Source organism: Chrysemys picta, chromosome 7, assembly GCF_011386835.1.
Source record: "Chrysemys picta bellii isolate R12L10 chromosome 7, ASM1138683v2, whole genome shotgun sequence".
Lineage (NCBI taxonomy): Eukaryota > Metazoa > Chordata > Testudines > Emydidae > Chrysemys > Chrysemys picta.
The window spans coordinates 50,188,667-50,203,991 of record NC_088797.1 but is presented as its reverse complement, the minus strand read 5'-3'; the positions used below and the strand labels follow the sequence as shown (position 1 = coordinate 50,203,991).

The window sequence follows — 15,325 nt, the reverse complement described above, 5'->3', positions numbered from 1 at the left end:
AATAACACACTTTTCAGCCTGCACCACCTACCCAAAAACCTCTCCCCAGGTTTCTTCCAGGGTCAGACACCTGGCTTTCAGCCAGTGGCTTCCCCAGTAATTGAAATTGGGGAGGGGAGATTTTTGAATTTACGGGGGGGGGGGGGGGTGGTCAGGGCTAATGAGGGGCGAGACTGTGAGGGTGAAGGTGGGCTGTATGGCACTATAGTAAAAACTGAAATGTTTCATGACCATTTTATTAGATTTAACTCATGTTTTAAAATCATCACACAAAATTAAAGTTGGCTACTCAAGCCTTCTATGAAGCACTATGTCTACATCCTTCTTGGTTTCTTGTTATAATTTTGCACAACTCTGTTAATGAACTTCTTGAATGCAATGCATTCAGCTTTGGTGGCGTCTCGTGTGTCCGGTACTTCCATTCTTTCAGTTGATATGCTCATTAGTTCATTCACATGATCAGGCAGAAGGCGACTTCTTTCAGAGCACAAAATTCTATTCAGTGATTTAAAAAAAAAAAAAGCTCAACTGTAGCTGTTGTGACTGGGAGTAGCAAGAGATTAATTCCTACTTCTTTCATCCCAGGAAACACAACACAAAGATCGGGTCGAGCCACTAGTGATGATAAAGAAGTTGAAGTCAAATCTTCATTCATTCGTCATATGATATTCCACTCTGTGTTCAAATTCTCTATTCTGTCCTAATCACATAGCAGCCCCATTGCTGGTAGTGCCTCACTCCACTCAACTGTTGGTGTTTTATAGGACAGGCATCTGTAAAACCTACATAGACGTTGAGTAGAATCTAGAAGTCGCTGTTGTAGATTTTAAAGAATCAAGTCTATGTACTTTTTCAGTTGTCTTAACAAACACTTCTTGTCTTCTTCACTTCAATATAAATGCCTTCATTAGTCAACTTCTGGACTGAAGTCTTTATTTCTTCCAGTACTTTTTCAATGGATAGATCTCTGATCCAAATGTAGCTTCTATTGCTGGACAAAGATCTACTACTGTTGGAGCAGATGCCTGGATGGCATTGTTTAATGACCCAAGTGGTTTCAACAGTAGACTTACGAGAGAGAGAATGGCACTAGTCTTCTCTGAATGTAGTAGCAAAAGTAATCCACCAGCCTTACTACTTAGATCCATCCCATCTTGGTAGATACTTTCCAAAGCCAGTAATAACAGCTGGAGTAATTTTAAGACAACAGCCAAGGATCGCTCACGAGAAAGCCACCGGGTTTTCCCAGGGTTGGACTAATTTGAACTTCAGTCCCAGTATCTTCTTTATTTTCCAAGATATTCAGTCTTTTTGGACTCTTGCTGAAAAAAGAATATGACATTAAATTTATAGCTTTTTAAATTTCTTTTGAAGATTCTGCAGCTCATATTAGTGCTAGTTGGAGTAGATGGCCTCTGCAATGTATACAGGAGAGATTAGGGTTACACTTTTCTCTGAGCAAAGCTTGTACTCCACCATGTCTTCCAGAGAAGTTTGCAGCTCCATCAAATGCACAAGCAGCCATCTGTTTGGGCTCCAGTTGACAAGCATTTAACTCTAAGAGGTGGGTTGTCACAGATGCAGCCGATGTGTCTTCTATAACTTGAACATCTAGAAATGTATCTACTGGCCTACCCCTGACATCAAGATAACGTACACAATGACTTAATACTTAATGCTCATTTGCATCAGTGCATTCATCAGCTATGTATGCAAATTTTTTGAGTGTGGTGAGAGTTCTTCACTTTTTCAACTGTTGAGTCTTTTACTGTTGCACCACATGCTTCTAGCCAGTCAGTTGAGTTTCTTGCAGAAAGATAGTGAGCATTTGCTGGTCTTGTTCAGAACAAGTGTTTAACTTCAGGATGAACAAGTGACAATGCACTTAACATTGGCCTATGGTTTGTAGTGTGTGGTATCTCTTGCTTAAATAGAAAGTAGGATGCCACAGCCATGTTTGTTCGCATGAACTGTGTTGTGTCTCCAGCATTCTTAACAGCCTCATTAAGTACTTCTAAAATTGGCTTTGAAAGTGGGCTTATAAGGCTTTCTGCATGTTGATACACTCCAGAGGCCTGGTGTTTTTGCAACCTTTTCACGTAGTTTGTCAGCATTGGTTTTGCTGATCGGTTTGACAAACCAAGCTCCTCCATTTTTACCAATTATAGCATTGGGAAGCGTTCCTTCTTCGTAATTTTTTTTGCAAGAGGTGCACCAGTAGCTATCTCTTGTAACTTCAATAAATGGGAACACTTTGACCGACAAACGTTGGGAACTGCCTTTAGGTTTTGGAGACACTGTTTCTTCAGTAGGTAGCTGTATTTGTGCTTCGGGCTGGTCAGCTGTAGATATACCACTTGAACCTTCAGATGACATGTTGATATATTCTTGGTTCTTGATGTGTTCTTCACCTTGGTTAGTTTTTGAGGCCTTTGAGTGGAAAAATTATTGTACTGTTTTTTGTCTTTTCATTTTCACTTTGACCTGCAACATATAAAAGAGATATGAATAAAGTAATTTTGTTAGGATAATGCAAATTTAACAGAAGGATAATGCAGGTTACACCAAAACACAATAGGTCTAGATTTCTAAAAAAATAAAATTTTAAAAAAGTATTTAATTTAAATTGACTTTTGAAAAGTAAGCCCTCAGGGGATAAGAGGGAAGTCCTCTCATGGATCAGTAACTGGTTAAAAGATGGAAAACAAAGGGTAGGAATAAATTGTCAGTTTTCAGAATGGGGAGAGATAAATAGTGGTATCCCTGAGGGGTCAGTACTGGGACCATTACTGTTCAACATATTCATAAATGATCTGGAAAAATGGGTAAAAAGTGAGGTGGCAAAATTTGCAGATGATACAAAACTCTTCAAGATAGTTAAGTCCCAGGCAGACTGCGAAGAGTTACAAAGGGATCTCACAAAACTGGGTGACTGGGCAACAAAATGGCAGATGAAATTCAGTGTTGATAAATGCAAAGTAATGCACATTGGGAAAACAAACTATACATACAAAATGGAGTCTGAATTAGCTGTTAACACTCAAGAAAGATCTTGGAGTCATTGTGGATAGTTCTCTGAAAACATCCACTCAATGTGCAGCGGCAGTCAAAAAAGCAAACAGAATGTTGGGAATCATTAAGAAAAGGATAGATAAGAAGACAGAAACTATCATATTGCCTCTATGTAAATCCATGGTACATGCACACCTTGAATACTGTGTACAGATCTGGTCACCCTATCCCAAAAAGATATATTGGAATTGGAAAAGGTACAAAAATGGGCAACTACAATGAGTAGGGGTATGAAACAGGAGGAGAGATTAAAATGACTGGGAATTTTCAGTTTAGAAAAGAGACTACTAAGGGGGGATATGATAGAGGTCTATAAAATCTTGACTGCTGTGAAGAAAGTGAATAAGGAAATGTTATTTAATCCTTCACATAACACCAGAACTAGCAGTCACCCAATGAAATTAATAGGCAGCGGGTTTTAGAAAAACAAAAGGAAGTACTGCTTCACACAACATAAGTCAACCCGTGGAACTCTTTGCCAGGGGATGCTGTGAAGACCAAAACTATAACAGGATTTAAAAAAGAACTAGATAAATTTCTGGAGAATGGGTCCATCAGTGACTATTAGCCAGGATGGGGAGTGATGCAACACCATGCACTGAGTGGCCCTAGCTTGTTTGCCAGAAGCTGGGAATGGGCAACAGGGGATGGATCACTTGATGATTCCCTGTTCTGTTCATTCCCTCTGAAGCACCTGGCCTTGACCACTGTCGGAAGACAGGATACTGGGCTAGATGGACCATTGGTCTGACCCAGTATGACCATTCTTATGTAAAAATAGGGTTACCATTTGTCCGGATTTACCTGGACATGTCCTCCTTTTTGTGTTAAAAATAGTGGCCGGGGGGGAATTTGTAAATCACTAAAAATGTCCGGGATTTCCCCCCCAATGCAGAGCGAGGCGCGACTGGGAGGGCTGCAGGAAAGTCAGGACTCCGGAGCAGCTGTAGAGCTCTTCCTCCCCGCCTCCCTCCCTGCAGTCTGAGCTGGCCGGCCTGCCGGGCCGTTTGCATCAGGCCTCGGCAGCTCCTCCTCCCCTGCAGCCCAGCGCCCCGCTCCGGCAGCACTGTGCAGGGGCAGGGACCGGGTTCTGTGTTGCGCTGGGGAGCGCAGCCACGTGTCCGGCTCCGCACAGAGCCCAACACCATGTTCTGAGCGGCGGGGTAAGGGGGCAGGAGAAGGGAGATTTTGGAGGGGGCAGTCGAGATGGGGGGGGTCGGGAGTTCGGGGGGGCTTTTTGGGGGGGGTGGAGAAGGTTTTGGGCAGTCAGGGTACAGGTAGGGGGTAGGGTCCTGGGGGGCAGTTTGGGGGGGGTCTTAGGAGGGGGCAGTTAGGGGACAAGGAACAGGGAGGCTTAGGTAGGGGGTGGGGTTCTGGAGGGCAGTTAGGAGCAGGGGTCCCAGGAGGGGGCAGTCAGGGGACAAGGAGCGGGGGGGGGGTGTTTGGGAGTTCTGGGGGGGGGCTGTCAGGGGGCAGGGGTGGGGAGAGGGATTGGAGCAGTCAGGGGACAGGGAGCAGAGGGGTTTAAATGGGTCGGGAGTTCTGGGGGGGGCTGTCAGGGGGCGGGGAGTGGTTGGATGGGGCATGGGAGTCCCAGGGGTCTGTCTGGGGGTGGGGGTGTGGATAAGAGTTGGGGCAATCAGGGTACAGGTAGGGGGTAGGGTCCTAGGGGGCCAGTTAGGATGGGGGGAGGGTCTCAGGAGGGGGCAGTCAGGGGACAAGAGGCAGGGAGGCTTAGGTAGGGGGTGGAGTCCTGGGGGGCAGTTAGGGGCAGTCAGGGGACAAGGAACGGGGGGAGGGTTGGGAGTTCTGAGGGGGGCGGGAAGTGGGAGGGGCAGGTGAGGGGCTAGGGCAGGACGGGGGCGGGGCTCCTCCCATCCTCTTTTTTGCTTGCTGAAATATGGTAACCCTAGTAAAAATGAATTATAATAATAAAAATATTTAGGACAGAAACTCCCCAACATCATGACCTCTCAAGATAGCAACGACGTGAGATAACCTTGGCAAATAATGCATTTTAAAAATCTTGGCCTACTAGGAAACATATTTATGTAAGTTTTCATTCCCAGTCACAAATCTAGCATTCTGGAGCAAAGTCACTAAAATATAGTCCAACAAACAAATGTTTATTTAACATGCCCCTTACTTTTCCTTCCACCACACCCCACTAACCGGTGTTGTCCTTGGTCAGTGGAGACTCAGAGTTCAGAGGTGCTTTCACGTGAGTACACCTCCCAGGTCAGGGGCAAGAAGGTACCTTGCTCGTTCCTCCAGCTGCTCACTGTTCTCTCTGGCTACTGCTGTTTGTTGTGCCACCGTTCACTCCACCACGCTGTTGCCAATGGCCCTGTGCAGTCATCTTCTGCTGCCACCTGCCACTGTGACCTCTGTGAGTTGGTCTCTTGAGGGGGGAGGGATAGCTCAGTGGTTTGAGCATTGGCCTGCTAAACCCAGGGTTGTGAGTTCAATCCTTGAGGGGGCCACTTAGGGATCTAGGGCAAAATCAGTACTTGGTCCTGCTAGTGAAGGCAGGGGACTGGACTCGATGACCTTTCAAGGTCCCTTCCAGTTCTAGGAGATAGGACATCTCCACCCAGCTCTCAGTGATTTCAGCTGAGCTCTCAAGGGGGGGACCTTGCTGCTGGTGCAGTCTGGGCCATCTCTTCCACACAAACACTGTGCCCACAGCAGGACTAAGCACTTAGACCTGATTATCAGTGATTTCAGCTGCAGTTTTCACTTAACAGAACAAAATACTATCTATGGAGCCTAATCAGCTCTGTCTTTAAACAGTGGAGGAGGACAGATCCCCACCCTCTCTCTTGATGCCCTCAATCAGCACAGGCTAAGTACAGTTCTACTGCCCTTTACTCATACAATAAGAACAACAACATTTCATCTCTTCCCTTTCCTCCCCCCCCCCCCCCATTCAAGTGATATGTAACCCAACCCCAACCAAAATCTATCACTTGGGCAACACAGCTCTGTTTGCTGGATACCTAGGTAGATTAGGTGTGAATGTAAATACAATCTGGTCCTGAAGCCTTTCCCTCCAGCCCCAGCTCATCATTAGCTGTCAGGGAGAGCTCATTAGACTTCGCTTACAAATCATCATTTGAAATTATTAGGTTGGCCAACATCACCGAAATGAAGGCACTGATATTGTCATAAAAAACAATAGCTGTATAAGAAAGCTAGTCTATGTTCATAGTTTTCAAATCTATTATACTTTTTCAGATACATGTATTTTATCATACACTGTATATGCTTTTAAAGTGTGTATTAATGTTTCAATTTCAATTCAAATTTCCAAACAGTCACTAAATTGGCATGTAACTAGCAGGGCTGGCTCTAACTTTTTTGCTGCCCCAAGCAGCAAAAAAAGCGCCGCCCCGCCGAGCGCCGCCGGAACCCCCCCTTCCTGAGCGCCGAGCCCCTGCGCTGCCCCATCGCTGAGCCGCCGGAACCCCCCCTGAGCGCCATGCCCCGCGCCACCCCCCTGCTGAGCGCCGCGCTGCCCCCCCACCACCCCAAGATTAGCTGCCCCTTACCAGGTGCCGCCCCAAGCATGTGCTTGGTTGCCTGGTGCCTGGAGCCGGCCCTGGTAACTAGTTCACAAAACTGGGGGGGGGGGGGGTTGGGAAAATTCAGGGGGGGTGTAGGGAAATCACTGCTTTCAGCTGATCCTTCAGGTTGTCTGTGTCACTCTGAGTCTTTCCTGATTATCTGTCATCTTTTTTCTTTCTCTCTCACATACAACTCATCAAAAGCACCCATTCAGTTCCAAACAGCTGGGAGGGTTCACAACCCCCTTTTGTCTTCGGTTTTGTGATTCACTCACCCTGCCAGGTATGTTAATGGAAGGGGGCACTCACATTCAATCCCAGAGATGGTGGCAGTTCCTGCAGCAACAGTACCTCTCAGCAAAACAATATTTATGGACAAGAGCCACACGCTGCCTCATCCCAGGCCCCAATGTGAACAGGGCATAGCAGGATTCCACCCACCCCTCTTGAAACCTTCAATCCATTTTCTAGCACAGCTCCCTCGCAGCCATGACATAGTCCACCTTACTCGTGACCCCAGATGGAGGAAGGGGATTCTCCAAAGCACATGAATCTATGGAGGTTCTGGGCTGACACACACCCTAAAGGTAATCCCCGGGGCTGCTCTAATTTGCAACCTCTAGCCCGCCTGGAATCCAGGCAGTGCAAAGATGGCTTACAGCCACCTTCGCTTCCCTTTGCCTGGGCTCCTAGGAGTACATCTCAGAATTAAAGCCCAGGCACAGAGTCCATGGGGGATCTGAGGGTAGTTGTGGGGCATGCATGTGGAAACTCAGGCTTCTCTACACCTAAATGTAGTTGGTCTCATAAACCCACATTCTTCCTTCTTTACCTTGCCCTCGTAACGCAAAGGCACCCTAAACCCCATGGCAAACCAGCTGAACCGTACTAGTGACTGTGGCCCAAAGCCTCAGGGAGGGACTGGGAGGGGAGCAGCAGTGGGAATAGAGGGCAAGACAGGGAGCTGTGCAGAAATGATGTTGCCCTATTGGTAACATATTGCTAATGCTATTTACCTTGTTTGGTCTGAGAATAAAATGTGGCCACAGTCTTTGCTAGTCTATTTTAGTGTGGTTATCCCTGAAATAAACCCCAAACCCAAAGGGATTGCTGGGGGTTTGTTCAAAGGGATGGCCCACACTCCCACTGACGTCAAAAGGAATTCTGCCCGAGTAAAGACCACAGGATTTGTCCCTAGATTTTTTAATTGAGGCAGTGTGGCCTGGTGGATAGAGCAAGGACTAGGACTCAGGACAGCTGAGTTCTACTCCCAGCTCCGTTGCTGGTGTGCTGAATGACCCTGGGCAAGTCACTGCCCCTCTCTGTGCCTCAGTTTCTCCACCTGTGAAACAGGGATCATGACACTGACCTTTGTAAAGTGCTTTGAGATCTACTGCTGAAAAGTGCCAGGTATCAACTATGGCATATTATAATTTAAAAGGGCACTGGAATGCTTGATCCTCTCCTTTACTCCTCATACCCAATAACTTCATGCCAGTGGTACGTTAAATGATACTTCCTTCCCCAAACCACCACACTAAAACCCCAGCTCTGACTCTGTGCAATGTAGGCCAAGTTTATAATTTAAAATACTGCACGATGCATGACACTGGAAACTATTTTAATTCTTCTCTACCGTGTTAGGTAGAAGTTTTGGAGCAGTAAATGGGACATAGCCAGTTGTCCATTGCTCCCATAGACCCCCTGGGAGATCTCTTAGCCCTATGCCTGTCGCTGAGCTCAAATCAGGCCTTAAGGTTAGGCCTAGGATCCTGGTGTCTGCACTTAGCTGGAAAGAGAACTGCATTTGGCACATAGTCCATTACAATGATAGCACTTCCAGCTACCAGGAGCTCATTGCATCCTCGGCAGGGAAAATGTCTTTTGTCGAGAGCAAGCTGAGGTTCCCAATAAACTACAGCCTTGTTTATTCACTGCAGCTGTAAAAAATACCAATTGCGACCGCAAAACTAAATATTGTGCTTTTTAGTCCAAGCGAGTATTAGCGGGAAAGACTGGGCTGACTTCATCCCCAGAACAATCCCAGATTGTATGTTTTCATCACCAGTTCTAAATATTTTGGTCTTCGGCTACTTTCTTTCTTTTTTTTATTTCTTTTTGTCATCCCTTTTCCAAACTGCATTACCTCAGGCACACTGCAATAAGCAAAGTATCACTCAAAGCAGCAGTAGAAGAGGGTAAAGACCTGGGAGTGAGGCTCTGTAAAGGGAAACACGCACACAGTGCGCATACAAAGCACCCACTAAAAAAGGGCAAACTTGCCTAGTGGTTAGGGCACTAACGTGGGCATTGGGAGACCTGGGCTCCGTTCCCTACTCTACCACAGACTTCTTGGGTGATCTCAGGCAAGTCACTTGACTTAGGGTGTGTCTACACTGAGTTAAAACCCCCTGGCTAGCACCTGCCAGCTGACTCACAGGGCTCGCTGTTTAATTGCTGTGCAGAGGCTTGGGCTGCAGCCTAGGCCCTAGGACCCTGCAAGGTGGGAGGGACCCAGCAATTAAACAGACCCTCTTAGCCCAAGGCAGCTGGCACGGGGCCAGTCGCAGGTGTTTAACTGCGGTGTAGACACACCCTCAGGGTACGTGTCTAGTGCAATCCTGGGATGTGACTGTAGCTCCCAAGCAAGCTTTAATCTAGCTCACTCGGGTACCAGAGCAGGCATGGCAGCATGGGTTAGCCACCTCAGTAATTCCCCAGCACGGCCCTACAGCACGGCTGGCGTGAGGGGAAATACTTTAAAGATGGAGAGGCACTGAGATGCTACAGTAGTTGGATCAGAAGTCAGAAAACAATGGCTCAGGTTTTGGCTGAGCAGATTTACAGGAATTAAAAATAGCTAGGGTTGGGTCAGGATGGCAATGCACCAAGTCCGATTCCTTACCCCTAGACCTTGTGCCAGTGGACATCTGGTGTGATGGAGCAGAGGTGGGCAAACTACGGCCCGCGGGCCACATCCGGCCTGCGGGACCGTCCTGCCTGGCCCCCGAGCTCCTGGCCTGGAAGGCTAGCCCTGGCCCCTCCCACGCTGTTCCCTCTCCCCCGCAGCCTCACTCCTCACTCCGCCGCCAGTGCAATGCTCTGGGCAGCAGGGCTGTGAGCTCCTGGGGCAGCGCAACTGCAGAGCTGGGCCTGACCCGGTCTCTGTGCTGTGTGTTGGCGGCGGCGTGGCCCGGTTCCAGCCACCAGTGCGCCAGTAAGTGCAGTAAGGGGGCAGGGGGGGTTGGTTGGAGCTCCAGCCGGGGTCGTGGGGTTTGGGTCTGGGCCGGAACCTCGAGCCGGGGGGCCAGGCCCGAGCCAGACCGGACCCGAGCCGGGCCGGGGGGCCAGACACGGGCCGGACCCGAGCTGGGCCGGGGGGCCGGGCCCGAGCTGAGCCAAGCCGCGGGGGCCGGACCCGAGCTGAGCCGCAGGGGGCGGGCCGGGCCAGGCCGGGCCCAAGCTGAGTTGCGGGGGCCGGAGCCGAGCCGAGCTGCGGGGCCTGGGCCGGACCCGAGCCGAGCCGCGGGGGCCGGGACGGACCCGAGCCAAGTGGGCCGGGCCGGCGTGCTCGGCCAGAACCGGGGCCAGCGCCCCTGGGGCCAGAGCTGCTGGGGCCGGAGGTGCTCAGCCGGGGCCGGACTGGGCCGCGCCTCCCCGGAGCGCTTCTCAAGTCCCCCTCCCACACCCCTGACTCAGCTTACCAGGTGCTGCCTGCCCACCCCTGCTTCTTTTCAGACTTCCCGCGAACCTCTGATTCGCGGGAAGCAGGGGCGGGGGAGGAGCAGGGGGCGGAGCTGCGAGCAGCGGCACCGGAGGCAGCAAACAGGGCGGCTAACAGGGGAGTTTGAGAGGGAGTTTGCAGGGGGAGGTAAGGGGGGAGGCAGGAGGGCGCGGCGTGGCGTGTGCTCTGAGTCCACAGGTGCGGTGGGCAGAGATTACAGCAGCCATGAGCCAAGCAGCAGCAGCAGACAGAATGCAGATGGCTGCATGTGGAAGCTGTGGTATGTATATGGTCCTAGCAGGGGAGCCGGAACACAGGTATGTGTGTATGAAGTGTCGCCTGATAGTGTTACTGGAGGAAAAGATTAAGGGGCTGCAGATGCAGGTAGATACCCTGGTGGAGTTTAGGCGGGGGTTTGAGAAGCTGATGGAGGACAGACAAGGGGGGGCTGAAGGAGAATGCCCTATGGTGGAGGTAGAGCCACAGGGAGAGGATGGTGAGAGGGGAATGGAAGGGGGAGAACATGGGAGGTGGAAGCATGTGACTGTGAGAAGCAGGCCAAGGAAAAGAAGGGCCAGTGAGGGGGGAATAGAACTCAGGAATAGGTTCGAGTGTTTGGATACCGAGGTGGAGGGGCAGCAGGTGGCGACTGAAGGTGGAAGGGTGAGGAAGAAGAGAAGAGCTGCTAGTCCAAGAGAGAGGGGGGAGGATTTGATGGAGACAGCACCAATTCTGGGCCCCGTGAGGATTCAGGAAGGCATAAGGGAAGATAGGAATAGGCACAGGTCAGGACTAGAGGGATCGGAGACTAGATTACTAGATCGCACTGTTGCCAGGCGACGGCAGGTGTATGTAATTGGAGACTCTTTACTGAGGAGATTGGATAGGCCTGTGACCAGGGCGGACCCGGAGAACAGAAGGGTGTGCTGTCTACCGGGCGCAAAGATACGCGATGTGGACCTGCGATTGAAAAGGATCCTACAAGGAGCAGGTAAGAACCCCCTGATAATCCTTCATGTAGGAACGAATGATACGGCTAGGTTCTCGTTAGAGAGGATCAAGGGAGATTATGCCAGGCTGGGGAAGACGCTCAAGGAGATAGAGGCTCAGATTATCTTTAGTGGGATTCTGCCCGTTCCGAGGGAAGGGCAGCAAAGGGCTGATAGGATTGTGAGAATAAATAGTTGGCTAAGGGAGTGGTGCTATAAGGAGGGCTTTGGGATGTATGGCCACTGGGAGGCTTTCGGGGACAGACACCTGTTCTCGCGGGATGGGCTTCACCTGAGTAGGGAAGGAAATAGACTTTTGGGAGGGAGGCTGGCTCATCTTATCAAAAGAGCTTTAAATTAGCAAGTTTGGGGAGACGGTTGGGAGATGCACAGTTAATCTCCACGCCAGATTCCAGTATGGAGAAGGTGAGTAAAATGAGAGGAGAGAGAGCTGTGGAGATGAGATTGGACATAGGAAGGACAGGAGGGACGGACACTAGGAGGCCCGCAACATATAGTGCTGCTAATGGGAGACGGGCTAAACGACATACATTAGGGTGTCTATACACCAATGCCAGAAGCCTAGGTAATAAAATGGAGGAATTGGAACTCCTGGTCCAAGAGCTGAAACCAGATATCGTAGGAATAACGGAAACGTGGTGGAATGACAGTCACGACTGGAACACAGGTATGGAGGGGTATGTGCTGTTTAGGAAAGACCGGAACAGAGGTAAAGGTGGGGGGGTGGCATTGTATGTCAATAGTGAAATAAACTGTAAAGAAATAATAGTGGATGGATTAGACAACTCAGAGTCCGTCTGGGCAATACTTACAATGGGTAATAGGACTTCTAGAGCCTCTCCGGGGATAGTGCTTGGAGTGTGCTATAGACCGCCGGGATCGACCCAGGATATGGATAAGGAACTATTTAATGTGCTTAGAGAAGTAATTAGCAATAGAAACTGTGTAATTATGGGGGACTTTAATTTCCCAGAAATAGATTGGGGAACAAACGCTAGTAGCAATAATAGGGCTCAGATGTTCCTAGATGTGCTTGATGATCAATTCCTCCATCAAGTGGTAGCTGAACCGACGAGGGGGGAGGCCATTTTAGATTTGATTCTGGTAAGTAGTGAGGACCTCGTTGAGGAAGTGGTAGTAGGGGACAATTTGGGCTCCAGTGATCATGAGCTAATTCGGTTTAAAATACAGGGAAGGAGTAACAGAATTAAGTCAAAGACTAGGGTTTATAATTTTAAAAAGGCCAATTTTAACAAATTAAGGGGACTGGTAAGGGAAGTGGATTGGGCAAACGTATTAATGGATTTAAAGGCAGAAGAAGCCTGGGATTACTTTAAGTTAAAGATGCATGAGCTGTCGGAGGCCTGTATTCCCAAAAAGGGAAAAAGATTACCAAGCAAGAGATTTAGACCGAGCTGGATGAGCGACCGACTCAAAGGGGCGATTAGGAAAAAACAGAAAGCGTACAAAGAGTGGAAGAGGGGAGGGATCAGTAAGGAAATGTACCAAAGTGAAGTCAGAGAATGTAGAGATAGAGTGAGAAAGGCCAAAGGCCGTGTAGAATTGGACCTAGCGAGGGGAATTAAAAGCAATAGTAAGAGGTTTTACAGCCACATAAACAGGAAGAAAGCAAAGAAAGAAGAAGTGGGACCGCTGAAGACTATTGCCGGAGAGGAGATTAAAGACAATCTAGGCATGGCGCAATATCTCAATGAATATTTTGCGTCGGTGTTTAATGAGGCCAATGAAGGGATTAGGGATACTAGCACCATTACAGAGGGGCGTTCGGGATGGGGGATTACCGTATCCGAGGTAGAAACAAAACTTGAACGCCTTAATGGGGCTAAGTCGGGAGGACCGGACGATCTTCATCCGAGAATATTGAAGGAATTGGCACGGGAAATAGCGGGCCCGTTAGCGATAATATTTAATGAATCTGTAAACTCGGGGGTGGTCCCGTTAGACTGGAGAATAGCTAATGTGGTTCCTATTTTCAAAAAAGGGAAAAAAAGTGATCCGGGTAACTACAGGCCTGTTAGTTTAACATCTGTAGTGTGCAAGGTGTTAGAGAAAATTTTGAAGGAGAAATTAGTTGAGGACCTGGAGGGTAGTGGCAATTGCGATAATCTACAACATGGTTTTACGAAGGGCAGATCGTGCCAAACGAATCTGATCTCCTTCTTTGAGAAGGTAACGGATTTATTAGATAAGGGAAATGCGGTGGACCTAATATACCTGGATTTCAGTAAAGCGTTTGATACTGTACCCCATGAGGAATTATTGGTTAAACTAAAAAACATGGGGATCGATTTGAAAATCCAGAGATGGATAAGGAATTGGTTAATGGGGAGAATGCAGCGGGTCGTATTGAAGGGTGAACTGTCAGGTTGGAGGGAGGTTACCAGTGGAGTTCCCCAAGGTTCGGTTTTGGGACCCATTTTATTTAATCTATTTATAACTGACCTCGGAACCGATTGCAGGAGTAGGCTGGTAAAGTTTGCGGATGATACGAAGGTGGGAGGCGTTGTAAATTCGGAAGAGGATAGGGATATCCTGCAGGGAGACTTGAATGAGCTTGTGAATTGGAGTGTCAGAAATAGGATGAAATTTAATAGTGAAAAGTGTAAGGTGATGCATTTGGGGATGACCAATAACAATTTTAGTTACAAGATGGGGACGCATTGGTTAGAAGTAACGGAAGAGGAGAAGGACCTAGGGGTCCTTGTAGACCGCAGGATGACTATGAGTCGACAGTGTGACGTGGCGGTGAAAAAAGCCAATGCTGTCTTGGGATGCATTAGGCGAGGTATATCTAGTAGGGATAAGGAGGTCCTGCTTCCGTTGTACAAGGCGCTGGTGAGACCTCATTTGGAGTACTGTGTGCAGTTCTGGTCTCCCATGTTTAAAAAAGATGAACTCAAACTGGAACGGGTGCAGAGAAGGGCCACTAGGATGATCAGAGGAATGGAAAACCTGTCGTATGAAAGGAGACTAGAGGAGCTTGGGTTGTTTAGTCTGACCAAGCGAAGGCTGAGGGGTGATATGATTGCTATCTTTAAATATATTAGAGGGATTAATACAAGGGAGGGAGATGAATTATTCCAGCTTAGTACTAACGTGGATACGAGAACGAATGGATATAAACTGGCCGTGGGGAAGTTCAGGCTTGAAATTAGACGAAGGTTTCTGACCGTTAGAGGGGTGAAATATTGGAACGGCCTTCCGAGGGAAACGGTGGGGGCGAGGGACTTGTCTGGCTTTAAGATTAAGTTAGATAAGTTTATGGAGGGAATGGTTTAATGGTAAAACATAGTTGTCAAGGAAAACCAAGCAATGGTAGGTAAATAGCATAATGGCTAAAAGGGGTCAGGATGGAGACTCTTGCCTATATGCTCGGGGTCTTACTGATCGCCATATTTGGGGTCGGGAAGGAATTTTCCTCCAGGGCAGATTGGCTGAGCCTCTGGAGGTTTTTCGCCTTCCTCCGCAGCATGGGGCAGGGATCTCTAGCAGGAGGGTCTCTGCCGATTGAGGTCACTAATAACAGGATTGGGGACTTCAGCAGCAGAGTCCAGGGAAGGGGCGGGGATGGTTTTATGGCCTGCAGCGTGCAGGGGGTCAGACCAGATGATCATAATGGTCCCTTCTGACCTTAAAGTCTATGAGTCTATGAGTCTATGAGCATGCAGGGGAGGGGAGGAGGGGGAAGTGAGCAGCGGGCGGGGTGGAGAGCTGTGGCACGGGGCCTTCTTAGCGAGGGGCCCAATTCAGCCGAATCGGCTGAATCGGCCTAAAGCCGGCCCTGCCTTGCACTATGGCACCTGACTTCCCCCAATCAATCTTTCTGTGGCTAGAGGCATTAGACTTGTACTCCAGCAGAAACCAACAAATCCGAGGGCCGAATCAAACCCATCTCATAATAGGGGCATCTCACAGCGGGAGCTCTTAAATAA

The 15,325-nt window shown here is 48.8% G+C and overlaps 1 long non-coding RNA gene across 1 annotated transcript in view; it reads right to left on the bottom strand.

Moving 5' to 3' along the window:
• Positions 1-220: 220 nt before the first annotated feature.
• LOC135972664 (uncharacterized) overlaps positions 221-15,325 on the bottom strand; it is a 34,912-nt gene continuing 19,807 nt past the window's right edge. Inside the window, exon 2 of the long non-coding RNA XR_010589142.1 lies at positions 221-2,484. This is a non-coding gene — a long non-coding RNA (uncharacterized LOC135972664). The remainder of the gene's footprint in view (positions 2,485-15,325) is intronic.